This window comes from Mus caroli, unplaced genomic scaffold (genome assembly GCF_978045245.1).
Source record: "Mus caroli unplaced genomic scaffold, Mus_caroli_1 scaffold_1, whole genome shotgun sequence".
Lineage (NCBI taxonomy): Eukaryota > Metazoa > Chordata > Mammalia > Rodentia > Muridae > Mus > Mus caroli.
In genome coordinates this window covers 164,520,048-164,535,248 of record NW_028227256.1, presented here as the reverse complement: position 1 = coordinate 164,535,248, position 15,201 = coordinate 164,520,048, and positions in this window count along the sequence as shown.

Genomic DNA, 15,201 nt, shown 5'->3' with positions numbered 1-15,201 from the left:
CACTGGGGAGACAAGACATAGACAGAAGATGCTCTTAGAGAGTAAGAAGAGCGAGCGAGGGCACTCAAATGTGCTGAGCATCATAGTCTACGCCTCTTCCTGCTTCTGAGTTCTGTTCTTGCTTCATTAAACGGTGCTGCCAGACTGCTGACTCACGAGCCAACTCTGGACCTACAAGACAATGCTATTCCTCTGCTGTAGAGGTAGCCAAGTCAGATCCCTCTATTGCGCATAACATACTTATGTTCCTGACTATCTTCCATAGCACTTGCCTCTATTCCAGATCTCTCTAGCGCCACATGGTTACTTTCTACACTGGCCTCCTTGTATCTAATGTGATAGCTAACATGACTTCCTCCCAGAGACAGCTAAGATAAAGTTATCTAACCACCCATCCTTATCTGCAGTGTCTGGTACGTTACACTTCTCTGTCTACTTGAATACATACCCCTAGTGTCCTGGGAGTGATGGGAGGGGGAACAGGCAGATGAATCATCCCTTCTTTGCCCAAGCCTTTAGTTTGCTTTCAAGGGCAAAGAAGCTCAGTGAGAATTTGGATGTGTCGTGATCTGACAACAGGCGCTAGTTATGACATGACCTTACCAAGAAGCAGTGTGCTCATGAGTGAGCAGCTACAAGACAGGGCACACAGCACAGCCTTCTCTCCCATATTAGACAGGCATGTCTATGGAACTGTGAATCTCTCCTGATAAATGATAGTAGGGCCGTCATCTTCAGAGTCCTCATCTTATAATGGGCTATGGCGTAGACCCATTAGACCAGAGGGAGAGGCTGCTAGGCAAGAAAGAATGTGTTTAGCAGGAAAACAGTTTGACTTCCTGGTTGTGCTAGGAGCAGGACAGCTGGATGGCTGGACAGCTGCAGTCAATGAAATCAAGCCCTCCTGAGGCAATGGCATGTGGTGGAAGTTTCAGGAGCTGTCCTGACTCCTGAACCAGAGGAAAGGTAAGCAGTCTTCAGAGGTGGAACGGAGAAGGCACATGAAGCGACATTCGCCTGGGGCGTATGCACAAGACCATCTCAGCGTCACATGATGCAGATAAGAGAACTGGCTTAGAGGCCAGATGACAGGGGGAGGGCTGAGAAAAGGAGCCTGGTTTCCTGTTGATTCTGCCATTGCCCCTTGTACTGAAATGTTCTGTGTCCGCCGAGACTCCCAGCTGTGGGCTAGCTAGTTAACGTTACTTGAGATGGAACTTTGCTCAGGGGTACCTGGGATGCACATATTTAAGTTCATTTAGGTGGTTTTATGGTGGTGGGTACGTATCAAAACACGTCTAGGTTACTATTACTGCATCTTGAACCTAGTAGATATCCACTAATAGTTATTTGAAACTTTAAAAAAAACTTACTGAACACATAACAAAACTAAAACTATCATCATCCTTCTCAATTAGTATTTCTTGATGAAGGTGGAAGTGACAGAGTCTACTTTGTAGGTGGATTTACTTAATGATAGACAGTTCTAGCCAGGACCTGTGTTGACTGAGCCAGATAAAAAGCTTCCTCTATGAGTGGATGGCATGGCTGGAAGAAGGAATGATTGCTGAAGCCAACCCAGGGAGCTTAACAGACTGCCAATTTGTGACAGAGTTTCTTCTTCTTCTTCTTCTTCTTCTTCTTCTTCTTCTTCTTCTTCTTCTTCTTCTTCTTCTTCTTCTTCTTCTCCTCCTCCTCCTCCTCCTCCTCCTCCTCCTTCTACTTCTCCCCCCTTCTCCTCCTCCTCCTCCTCCCTGCCTCCTTTGTTTGCTTGCTTGCTTTTTAAGCCGTGGAAGGAAGTGATCACAAAAAGGAGCTTGGGTCCTGGAATGAGTCACCATTCCACCATTTGTCTTCCTCACAGACCCATGGATAGTGCCACGGTCAAATACTCTAGCCCCGTCTAAGACAGCTGTGATCAGAGAGCTACTCTGATGGAAAACGCCAAGCTCGTAAGAAAGCTCAAATGCTGCTCTCCTAATAATTGACATCTTGTTTAGTAGTAGTTTGGCTTCCAAAGCTGTGTTAGTTACCCATGGGGCACTTTGAACACTGGTCAAATATGGTTTGATTGCTTCACAGTTATGTCTTATCTCCTAAAATTCCCAAATGCTTTTGAATTAGCTCATCACAGCCATGCAAGAATCTTCTGAGGCCGGGCAGTGGTGGCACACGCCTTTAATCCCAGCACTTGGGAGGCAGGGCAGGCAGATTTCTGAGTTCGAGGCCAGCCTGGTCTACAAAGTGAGTTCCAGGACAGCATGGGCTATACAGAGAAATCCTGAAAAAAAAAAAAAAAAAAGAGAGAAAAAAGAGTCTTCTGAGAAGATACTGATAAAGAGTTCCACATTAAAGAAGTGACAGAGAGTCTTGCTGGAATCTGATTTCTTAGGCAGCCATACTGTGGGTTAGAAAAATTTGGTACTTGGGGGCCTTCCATGCTAGGCTAAGAGAGGTTAAGTGACTGTTTCAAGACCACACAACCAATCAGAAAATCCAGAGTGCCACGCCAGCAGCCAGGCTCTTTTCAGTTCTCCTCTTCAGCCAATGTCAACAGCCATGAGCATCCTTACATGAGGGCTCAAGAAAACACAGACCACCAGGTCTACTCCAGAGCACTGGGTCAGAGATAGAAGGTAAAGGGATACATGCAAGAATCTGCATGTATTTTAACAAGTTCTCTGGTAACATTAAAGCTGCTGGTCTGAAAACCACACGCTGGGAGAATCACTTGCTGTTAGAAGTGTAGTCCCGGCAGGCATCACCCAGGAGCTCTGAGAACTGCAGCAACTCAGGCCTGCCAGATTAGAATCTGCATTTTAACAAGATCTCCAGATGATTTGTATGCAAATTAAAATTTGAGAAGGCTCCTCTACTCTACAGCTATCAGTTTGCAGAATACTATATTGAGTCCTACAGAGACAGGAGAGAATGGTCTTGCTAAGTTCATTATCAGGTACTTTGTATTACAGCAGAAATTCCCCTGAACCATTTTAGGTACTTAATTTATTCTTCCAATGATCTTACAGGAGAGATGCTAACACTATTCCCATTTTAAAGTTCAGGAGGTACCAGGAAGAAGACTTGTTGGCAACTTGATACAAGTAGAACAGATTCAGGGTACGAGGTTGGACAGGCCACTTTTGAAGACCACACCGCTACCTACTAGGCTACATGTTCATAATCCCTGGTTGTCACTCATCCAGTGGGGGAGGTTGATGGAAAGGTAAAGTGATGTGGAGCAAAAGAGAGGTTACAGTGAATTGATGGCCTGGGTCAGGAAAACTAGTGTACTTATCCCGCTTGAAGTCAGTAGTCCGGGGGTTGATGGGCCATCTGCAGCAGCTCTGAATGCTACAGATGACAGCCATTCCTGCTTCTGAGCTTCTGTCCTTATAAATCAGAATTCATTGTAACTGATGAGAGTAAATGGAATTCCATTGGCAGCTGGGCTAGAAAGGGGGTCACTGAGAACTGAAAGGGAAATTACAGTCTTTCATAATGGACTGGGCTATAATTTGGCAGCATATGCGGCATCAGACATACCAAAACTATGATGTTCACAAGACATACTTGGACTCCTTCACACCAGATAGCCCAGACTTCTGATGTTTGAGATGAAACTACACACAGGCTGGATTTCACAGGGACCAGAGACTCACAAGTTGTGAGATTCTTCCTGTAAGCCTGTAAGTCATTCCTGCCCAGCCTACCTATGGCTGACTCCAATGCTTGAGCTCCAGGCAGGCCTCTTTTCTCATTCCTCACTTTGGAGGTCCCTCACAGATCTTGTCATGGCCTACCTATTATTCAGTATGGGTGTATTCTCAGGGGCTGGGCCACTGGATCCAGATACAGTCGTACTCTCCCACTTATTGACCTCAGAGACTTGCTATAAATATCAACGGACAATAACACAGACAGCCTTGTACAAATGTGAGTTTTAAAATTTATCGGCACCTTCCTTTACTTCTGAATCTTCCTCCTAAAGGCACTGAGACTTACAAGAAGAGACTTATGTATCTTTGTGTCATCCATGTGTAGAATAGTCTCTGGTGCATAGGTACTCAGTGGGTGCTAACAGATAAAAAGTCAGAAGCAGTCCAAACTCCAAACAAGCCAGTCCTTTCTCCAGATCCAACCTTGGGATGCCCTCGAATGGAATAGACATGCAGATTCCCTCAAATAGAGTAAGGGAATAGCCAAGGGGTTATGAAGGGACAGCCATCACCTGGGCACACTGTCATAACACTCTGTAACAGTTGTGGGCAACCTCTTAACAGTCTCCTGGACTTGTTAGTGGAAATATATCCCCTCTACCCAGAACATCCACCCTGGGGCGGTGGATGCATAAAGCAGCAAGCTTTATGCCCCGTGGAGCTGGTGCACATCACTCTATTAGCTGGGTGTCACTTGTAATCACACACCATGTTTAACACGGTGATTTACTTAGGTGCTTTTGTAATAGACTTGCACCAAGCAGAAGACAAGGTGCATGGAACACAGGGACTGCACTGAACATCCATTCCAGAGGCCTTTCAGCTCTGCAGTTTCCATCTATAGCTAGGAAATCTCTGGGGAAATGCCTTTGTTAAACAGGAAGCTGCAGACAATTCATTGTACCTGAGAAGGCAGACCTGTTTGGTGTGGTGTGGCTTCACTTTTCTCTTCTAGTGATGGCAGTACATGACCCTCCTTGTCTTCCTTTCTCTCTTGAGCTCAGTTTCTAGCTGTCGTGACTTCTGAGAGATGTCCCATGGGGGAGATGTTTGGTAGAAGAAGGAAGTAGACAAATAGCATTTGCTGATAGCAAAGTGGAAGCCTTAGGAAACAGGCTCTACAAGTTGGAATGTGGGTCAGTGCTTCCTGCAAGCCTACTGTGTGCCAGGGTCAGCCCAAGGAACTCCATCACCATTCCTAAGGGCAGAAATGAAAACAAGGAAAGTACCAGAGTAGCTTCCACTACCGCTTCCAGCAGCCAGGGAGACAACTGTCCTCAAAACAAAAGCAAAATGCATCGTCACTGGGCTTAGTTGTTATGGTGGCAGTGGCTGGGAGCTCCTCTCTGTTAAGGAAAGATCGGAGACCAGTGGCTTCTCTGTGAGTCCCAGTGGTTTCCTGGGCTGGGAACCTGCTCTTAAACTGGACAGGATGGGGTTGACTTACTGACTTAAGGTAAGAAAAACAGATATCTTTTTTACAGCCATTCTCTCCACACCTGCACATTGGTATCCCCCCAGAACATACCCCACAGCCCCCACTTCTGTTTCAGTTCATTTCCTCCAGGCTTCACTTGTGCCTGTGTCAGACTTCTCCATGAGAATCTAAGGGTTTCTCAAATAGCATTCCCTTCTCTTCCCTCCACTATAGCTCAGAGCTTAGAGTGGTGTCTGATCACTTGATCTGTAACAACCTCAGAGGAGAAACACACATGCTAGAGAAATGCATGTGCCACACTTCCTACAGATCCAAGATTCATTATCACCCTTACCCTGTGTTTCTGGGGTTCACTTTCACAATGGAGGTGGGAGAAGGACACTGTAGCTCTTCTGAGGTGAACGATCTCTCTCCAGGGGAATCGCCTTCCAGATTCCTTCAGAACCTTGGGCAGGGTCTCCTGGATCCTGCTTCCGAGTGGTCCAGCTGGCCCAGCTTCTCCCAGGATAGTTATTATTTGCTTGTCTAGGTGGAGGCACTCAGTCAGGATGTGTCATTATCTGTCTTTGAGGATCTGTGACTTACTTGGCTTTTGTCATCTTTCCTTCCCCGTGCTCCTAGGATGGGATCGAGGAGCTCCTAGGTGGGAACGGCTCACTCTGCCTTAGACTCCAAATGTTCTGTGTGGTTAGAGAAGGGGTGTAGATAGAGGCTTCCTTAGGCAACCACAGACCCGGGCAATTAGTTAATACTTTATTCTTCCATGCATCAACTTTACATGTCATTTGACAATAGAAAGGTAGGATGTAAGGGGAAAACCGCCAAGGACCACAGAGCCAAACTACACAAATTCAACTCTCACCTATGCCAATTTTTAGACTGTGCAATCTTGGGTATATTAGATTCCTGGTACTTCAGTTTTCATGTGTCTGAAATAAGAGATAGGATGAATATTTGCTATTACTGTGAAAGTTAAATTCATCCATCCATGTAAGGTGCCCAGACAAGCACTGGCCACCTAGTGGGTTCTCACTATTAGCTATTCCTCCCCTTGAAATGAGCATCTATGTCATATCTGATCAAAGTAGTTAAAAACTGTCATGAATACAGCTAATTTTATACTGTAACTTTGTTGTTATTTATGATTAGACTGATCAATACCCAGTGTTTGTTATCTGTAGTATTCAATGGATAGAAACAAGAAGAAAGTCTTTTTCTTACAAGGAGAAAATGTTAGTCTAAAATGTCAGACATGTAGTTCTCTCTGCTTGCTAATATGAGAGATGTTTCTTGCTTTCTTAGTTCTTTCCTCACATGGTAGGGTCATATAAAGTGCTTGAGACTGAGCTAATGAAACAAGTCAGCCTTTACTAGTGGATAGCAGCATGAACTCTCATGGGTTCTCAGAGCTCTGAGAACTTAGTGACTTGGTTGGTTTCAGAATATGTCACTATAATGGAATGGAAGTTGACTTGGCCAATGGTAGTGTGACACCCGATAACACGCTTTCACTGTAGTGAAAAATTTTAGCTAATTTTCTTGAAATTTCATTGTCACTAAAATCGTTCATATTTATTCCTTTCAAAGATTTATTTACATTAATGTGTACATTGTGCAGGGATCAAATCCATAGTCTTAAATACTTAGCCTTTCTTTGTAATGTGAACATTTAAAAATCCTGTTTCCTTAGTCATTCTGCAATGTGCAACCTTTAACCTTTCTGTATGCAAGAAAACACTAGAACCTGTTCCTCTCATCAGCTCTTCCCAAGCTCTGTAACGACCTCTGTACTCTCGCATTCAACGGATGAGATTAGCTTTTCTAGATTCCACATCTGAGTGAGATTACGTGATATTAGTTTTTCTGTGCCTGGCTTATTTCAGTTAACATGGTCTTCACACTCATCCATGTTGCCACAAATCACAGGACTTCTTCCTTCTTTTATGACTGAGTTATATATATTCAATTGAACCAGACGTTTCTCAGTGGACAGAGGTCAATGCCAAGAAGAACATGTTTTCTACCTATTGGAGTGCTGTGTATTTCAGGCAGGGGATCTCTACCTGTTTTAGAAAGGGCATATGAAGCCCAGAATTCAGCTGGATGCCTCCTCCTCCTCCTCCTCCTCCTCCTCCTCCTCCTCCTCTTCCTCCTCCTCTCCTTTCTCCTCCTATTCCCCTTTCTTCTTCTCCTCCTCCCCTTTCTCCTCTCCCTCTTCTTCTTCCTCCTCCTCCTCTTTTCCCTCCTCCTCCTCTTCCTCCTCCTCTTCCTCCTCCTCTCCTTTCTCCTCCTATTCCCCTTTCTTCTCCTCCTCCCCTTTCTCCTCTCCCTCTTCTTCTTCCTCCTCCTCCTCTTTTCCCTCCTCCCCCTCCTCTTTCTCCTCTTCCTTCTCCTCATGCTGGTGCTAAATCCCTGGGCCTACTGTCTACAGGGGAACAGCTCTCTCACAAAAACCATACTTTGCTTTTCTGGTGCTTTAGTGTTGACTGTGGGTGATGTTACAAGGTCCCTGGCCTTGACTGGGTTAATGCCCTGATACAATTTGATCCAGGCTGATGGTAAATACAGAGAACTCTGAGAGAATGGAATCTGATGACAGACAAGCTTATGAAAACTTCAAATTCAAACATGAATGTCATCTTCCTGATTATAAGTTCAAACTGCCTAGTTAACTTCCTTTCCTACTGAAGAAGAGGCAGCAGATGAAAGCTATGTATTTTGTAGATTGATGGCTACTGTTTAAAGAGATAACAGTGCAAGACATACCATATTTTTACTATCGGGGACATAACTTTTCTCTGACTCATAATGCACTTTAGTACCTCGCAGTCAATGAAAAAACATACTGTAAGAAATTCTGGTTTTGTGCAGTTAATTGAATCTTGGATGAACTCTAGCTTAACCTTTCATTAGTAGCATTGTCAAGATTTATGGAGTCCTTGCTGCTCGTAGGATGCTGTGACACATGATAAGATAAGTTGGGGTAAGTGAAACAAGATGGAGACCATGTACAAGACAGCTCAATTGGAAGGAGCTCTGATCAACAGTGTGGAGGCAGAAAGTACAGGATGTGATGAAGGATGTGGTTGGAAGTTGATGCTTCAATGGGAAGTAATAACTATTATTTCAACATTCCACACATCATTTTCTGGGCATTTCACATCCATTAGACATTGTGCCAAGTTCTTGGCAAGATGAAAATCTGAAACCTTCCCAGAATCCCTGAGAAGAGGTACTGCTGTTAGTCCCATTTCTTAGATGGCAATTTTGAGGCACAAAGAGTATCAATGTATTGCTGAGGCTTGTGTCCAGGCATCAGACTCCATAGTCTGAACAAAACATTAGAGTGGAAATATGTAGGAAGCCCCTGAGCTCATTATTAAGATATTTAAGTGGTCACTTTCCTGAGCTAGGAAACACCTGTCTTTTTCCCACCAACATTTAAAAGAAAAATCTTCCTGGGGATACTTTTATATAAAGATGGGTAGATTAGGGCTAAAGACTATTCTGCTGCTGATGAACTGTCTGACTTTGAACTAGGCACTTAGCCTACCCAAGCTGAAATGTTCTCAACTTTAAAAAACAGGATATAATAATTCCAGGGTCATCATCACCGAGGTCAAGTTGGATATCATTTATAAAGTTTGCAAGGTGGAATCGGAAGCCATTCACAGCAGCAAAGTGGCTCCAAATAGCCTCTTTCACAAAGGTTATCAGTTCCAATTATCTACAATAAGCGGTTATCCTTGAATAATGATTCACTCATCTGTCTCCCATCTTCAAACGAGTGCTTCAAGGCTAGCCGTGACATCTCTTTGTATCTTACTGTCCTAACAATAGCACAGCTCTTGCCGAAGTTTTAATGACTCCAGAACCCATTCTCAGCAGGACAGAGCTGGCAACATCACCAATTTCATCAACCCACTAGGGTATAAGCTTGTAGCTAGAGAAGTCAGCGAGAAGCAGTGAGGGACTTGTTGAGGGGCCAGGCGAGGTGCGATAATAAGTCAGAAGCAATGTAGACAGAGAAAGGCCCCATACTACAGCCAGAAATGCATGGTGGAAAAATGTCCCTTAGAAGAAATGCCATCCTGTGGATGTCCCACTGGCCCTGGCCTGTCTGTGCCTGCACGCCCCTGTCTCCTTTTACTTTGCTTCTACCCTCCCTTACAATAGGATGTTGATGTGACTCCAGAATTCCTTGGGGATTCATTTTAAAATCTCTATATACTTCATCTTCCTTGCTTGAAAAAAAATAAGATTGTGTTTGCATGTGATATGTTCTAAAATATGAATTATAATAACTGTTCTCTGTTCTAAGGCAGTAACTAGGCTAGCTCTTTTATATAAATTATCTCTAGTTTTCACATAGACCCACAGGACATCATCATCGTCGTTATTATTATTATTATTATTATTATTATTATTATGCTTTGTTGCTGACAAAGCTCCTGAACCAGTGAGCTGGCTGGTATGTGAAGAGTCCAGACTCTAAACCAGTTCCAGACACCAAAGGCCTTGGTGTTGTAGGTAGGAAATTTTGTTCCTGCTTGTGTGGTATAAAGTTGACCACATCATTGGCCTTTCAATATCTTGTCTATAAGTAAGGTATAAAGAATAGAGGATACAATCACACCTTCTCTGCTTTATTACACAGATAATTGTGAGGCCAAACAAAATAAAGGCGTTTGCTAGCTTTCTTTTATGCTTCTGTAATGGAATTCCTGACACTTATTTATGAAGAAATAAGACCTCTTTAGCTTGCAGATTTGCAGGTTCGAGGGTGTAATGATTGCAGTGGCTCAGCCTTGCTGAGGATATCATGACAAGCGGCCTTACAGTGGCAAAAGGGCAATCAGAGAGAATCGAGAGAATCGTTACTTGAAGAGATATTGAGTCAGGACCCAGAGAGGGGCTGGTATTTCTCTCTTAATGATAATTATTCTTTCAGTAATTAATTGTTGTCCCATGAGAACTATGTTAAGCCTTTTAGATGGAAGCTCTCCTAATAATCTGATGATCTTCCTAGTTCCCCCAACTTCCTCTTCTTCCAGTGAAAACTCAACTTCTCACACACGAGCCTATGGGGACACACCGAAGCCCTATCTAACCACAGCAGATTGTGAATGTGATGATGTTCTTTTAAATCCAGCAACCCCTCTGTACTCAGACATTGGATATTGTTTCATTAGCCCCTCCCCCTGTGGTCCCTGTCCTCAGGGTTAGACTCCTGTTGAGAGTGCTTTGCCTAGGCTGTCATTCTTGGGAAAATCTGCTCCTAATTCAGCGTCTTATCAGCAAAGCTTTCATTTCCTTCCTCATCCATTTTCCCAACTATCGAATGAAGATGAAGGGAGCAACTTGCCCTTGAAATCCCCGAAGAGAAGCAATGTCTTATACAAAGCACTGTTCAGGGGAAAATATCCATCCAAAGCCGGTGCACTTGTGAAGTGTCAATTTCTTAGCTGTTTTTTGTGTGTTTGTTTGTTTTTGTTTTGTTTTGTTTTAACAGATGCACAGATGTGGCAAGGGGTGAACAACCCACAGAATCATTCTGAACAGTGTGCTCTGTAGAAGCTGGAGAAGGCCACAGCTGCCTGCTCAAGACTATAGACATGCAACATTAAGTTCAAGTGAAATAAGGTGTCCCGGTCCTTACAAATATTTCCCACAGTGCAGGCTTGGCACTGGCCAAATCTAGGAAGAATCCGATCTGGTGGGATGCCCTGAGGGTGCTGTGTGACACTATGTGACCAGATGGCCAGATGGCATTTTTAACATAGCGTGTACTGTGGATTTGAGAGTGCAGCAAGAATGCAGGCTTGGTCCCATCTGCCAGGTGATGCTATTAAAAGCCAAGCAGACATAATACTCATCCTTCCTGAGCCATAATCTGACTTTCCTGGAACACATCAGCATGTCTGTGTTTGCGGGATCTGTGAACACAGAGCCCTCTGGACTTGAGATCACATTAGCAGTGACTCTGGCTGCATACTTTATATCTGATTCAATGTGCTCACTGCTAAGTGAGAAAGGACGGAGACTATACAAGGACATTGCTCTTGCTTTGTGATCCTCCCACTCGGAAGTAGGAAGGAACCAGGAATTCTGGCCAAGGCAGGAGGTCAGTGTGAGCTTCAGAATGGAGCCAAACATGCCGAATTTGTAAAAGGCAGAGGCTAGCATATAGCAAAAGGGCTAAAAATGGGGACTTTACGTCTGCATTATAAGACACATGACCTTGAGCTGGTCAGTCAGTCAGTCCCTCAGAGTGTCCCCATACTTGTCTGTTCTTCTTGCTACAGAGGGCAAGTGTGCACTGAAGCACTTTGTGGGCTACAGAATGCATTCATGTTAAGGATTAAGTGGACAGCAGATACTTGGAGATATCCCCATTTGCATGCCCAGCACTTGGGTCACGACTTGGCATAGGGTGAACGCTTAATTATGTTTGGGGACTAATGGCACAAATCATTGAGCTGCAGGAGATGAGGGTGGTAATGAGCTTGGCTGACCTAGAAGACAGAATTACCAATGAGTCCAATTTGCCTCACATCTGCACAGGTGAGAGAGGTTAAGGACATTCTCACACACGCAGCCCCCAATAGTCAAGATATGCCCTATTTCTAAATGACCATGGAATCTTCCACAGGGGGAGAAAGTTTCCTGTGGATCCCTAGGACTTGCTGAAGTTATCTGTGTGTTTGTTTAAACTAAAATGACTTGTAAGATGGGGTCACATGAAACTAAATTAAGAAAAAAAAAGTGTGGTCATCAATCAGCACACAACTACAAAAACAAGAAATGAATTCATAAATTAAACCAAAGTGAAATTCAAATTCAAATGGGCATTAACTTGATTTAATGGATGGTGCTGTTTTATAGGATGTAGTTGACCTAGATGTGAACAGGGTACAGAGCACTAGGGAAAGACTTGTTATTTCTTTCCCATGCTTAACTTTTTTGGCAGTCTCACAATCTCACACATGAATTCAATGTATTATGATTATCCCCACCCCACCCCACTGTCATCTCTGATGCCCTCCTGAGCCTGATGACCTCCTTCTTCCCAGCTAATCTCCTTCCTACTTCCATCTCTCTCTGTCTCTGCACATCTCTGTCTCTGTCTATCTCTTGCTCTGTCTGTGGGTATGTGAAAACTTTGTGTGGGTGGGAACAGCTTCTAGGTGCTCCTGATGGCAGTGGTCATGCCATGTCCAGAAGACAGACTTGTATTAGCGCTTCATCCTCTAGCTCTTACAATCTTCTTGCCTGCTCTATGATGATTCCCAAGCCTTGAAGGGGTGATGCAGATGTCCTATTTAGTATTATTGGTACTAAGTGTATTCATTCAAAAGTTGTTCACTGAGAACTTACTATGTTCCAGATGGCACTTCTTGGACCACACTAATAAAATATATTTTTAAAAATTATGAGAGCTTAATTTTGATGGTGGAGGACAGTAAAAGACAACAAAATTCATATGTACCTAAGTGTATAGCATGCTAGAAGTTAATATGTGAAAGCCAAACAGGCAAGATAAGTAGATTTTTCAGTTATGTATGGAAACCTGGACAGATACTGTCATTGTTAGCAGCATGACACTGGGTATCCCTGGGGAGGTGACAACTGAGCAAAAGCAGCAAGGAAGTGAGGACTAAGGGCCAGGCAGAGAGAAGGGTCAGTGGGAAGATTGCAAGTACCTGAGGTGGAAGCCAAGGGGACAGTGCGGGAGCATGGCCAAAGGTAACAGGCAGTCAGACCTTGGAACGGCAGGCAGTTAATCTGAATGAGATGGGATTTGCTTAGAGGATGTGGAGACGAGCCATGTCAGGACATGCGTGACATTTAGCAGGGGCCAGGCTGTGGCACTGATGTTGGACTGTGCAGTGATTAGCCTTGATTAGAACTTTCTTTTGTTGCATTGATGCAGAAGTACTATGATAATGTCTCAGACCAAGATGGCAGCAGCAGACACAGAGCTGTGCTCAGAGGCAAAGAAAGTGGGAGAAAACAGGAACTAAACATGGGAACTGGGAAGAGACTATTGATAACTTTTTCTGGTCATTCTGAATCTGGGCTCATATGAAAGTAGCCTTCTCCATCCTGTGCCCCATGTATGACTCCAGTGAGATCAAATAGGTGCACTCCTTGTGTGTCCTGGCTATGAGCGGAGTCTTCACTGGTGTGCTCTTCCAGAGTGAGCTCCAGGCCATGGCGGCTCGATCTTGGGTCTCAGTTTCCATGTGTGTAAATGAGGAGGGAGGACCGGTGCTCTTGCAGCCTGTGTGCCTTAGCTGTACCATACATGCACCAGAGGTGAGTTCACCACATCCATATTGGCCTCCCAAAACCATAGGTGATGGCATTGTGAAAGCAAGCCGTGACTGGGAAGGATGGAGGGTCATAGTGAAACTGACCAATCAGAACAGTCAGCCCAGATAAGGTGGTACCTTCTGCCTCTGCTCTCATCCTAAAACCAGTAAGGAGTCACCAAGAGACAGAAAGAAGCAGAACATTAAACACTGTGGAAATGTCAGTTTGAATGAAATTGTCAGTGTTGCCCAGCAGATGCCAGTCTTTGGCCAGAGAACGTGGCTACTGCAGTGTGTGTGGTGGCCACTCTCATGACATCACAGTGCTACAGTGGGGTGCTCATCTACTTAAGAAGCAACAAGAGAAAATATTTCAATATAAGATCATCCAACAGCCAAAAATATATACTTAATTCTGTTATGTCATGTGTATGGGTGCTTTGCCGTCATGTGTATCTATGTACCACATGAACGCAGGGTTTCTTCAAGTAAACATCAAAATCACAAGTCTTTCAGATGTAAATAATTGAACCCACAAAATTTGGAGCTGAGGTTTTAGTTCGGCTGCTTGTTGGTTGCATAAGTTTAGATAAATAACAAACTCTCTGTGGCTTTGTTTTGTTTCTAGAGATGTGTGTTACATACAACCAAATAGCATTGTGGGAATAAAGTATGTCAATAGTGTGCACAATAGCTAACAAGTAACACGGGTTTACACGTTAGCTGCTATTATTGTCTGCCATTATTATTAATTTTAATATATTGAACAAACATTGCTAGGTTAGTTGTGGCAGATTTCAAAGAGCCAGGGCTGCTTTGATTCTGCCATTATGTAAATGCTAACCCAATAGACTGATTTTTTTTTTTTGAGACAGTAATTTCAGTTCCCACCTCTGATGCTAAATATAAGAGCTGACTTTGATTCCCCGTATTCAAGAGGCACTCATTATTCATTAGTTCCATTGTCTCCTTTAGCCTAAGTTTAAACTGGGTTGGTTTCTCACTTGATCAGGCAGTGCCGCCTGTTTGTAGAACTCCATTTAGCCACATCATGTATTTATTTAACAAAGGTTTATGGAGTTTCTGCTATGTGGTAGACAGTGTGGGATTTGCAAAACTGAATCAGCCTGGAAAACTCCCTTCGAAGGACTTATGGTCAAATGAAGACAGCAAAGAGTAGTCATTAAATCAAGACAAAGAAGGGGCCACAGCAGGGGCACTGGTGGCCCACCACAGCTGTGGGAGAAGATGACTTCTGTTTGGGCTAACTTTTATCAGGAAAGTTTTATCATAGGAAGGGGAACAAGGGGAGAGAAAGAGTATTCTGGGAAATGCGGAGTTGCTTATGCAGAAGGGAAGAAGGGAGGGAGAAAGGAAGGGGCAGAGAAAGACAAAGACACAGAGATAGAGACAAAGAGAGACACTGAGAGAGGCAGAGACAGAGAGAGAGGAAGGCAGAGAGAGACAGATACAAAGAGTGACAGAAATAGAGAGAGAGAGAGGGAGAGGGAGAGGGAGAAGGAGAGGGAGAGGGAGAGGGAGAGGGAGAGGGAGGGAGAGGGAGAGGGGGAGGGGGAGGGGGAGGGAGAGGGGGAGGAGGAGGGGGAGGGAGAGGGGGAGGGGGAGGGAGAGGGAGAGGGAGAGAGTAAGAGAGAAAGAGATGCTGAGAGTATGGGGAGGGAAGAGAAAAGAGGTTTCCTATGTGCTTATAAAATAGATGGAAGCTCTG